Here is a 280-nt window from a genome sequence, read left to right as displayed (position 1 = left end):
GTTTAATAAGTAGCCCATATCTTTTCACTTTTAATAGTTATTTTATTCAATCTTGCGATTTTGCAAAGATATTAATTAAGATAAATCTACGAAGACAATAGTAATAAAGAAAAAAAAACATTGATCACTGAAGCATTTTTTGGATGTTGCAACATGTGCACAACGGGTCACATTAGATGCAACGTGACTTCACAGCCTGTTGTACAACGCGTTGTGCTTTTAGAGGAAAATTACCCATTCCATGTTCTTTTAAATTTCTCATTTGTCTTTGATTTTTCTT

The sequence above is a fragment of the Oryzias melastigma genome, linkage group LG7 (assembly GCF_002922805.2).
Source record: "Oryzias melastigma strain HK-1 linkage group LG7, ASM292280v2, whole genome shotgun sequence".
In the NCBI taxonomy this organism is placed as follows: Eukaryota; Metazoa; Chordata; class Actinopteri; order Beloniformes; family Adrianichthyidae; genus Oryzias; species Oryzias melastigma.
This window is presented reverse-complemented; position numbering follows the sequence as displayed.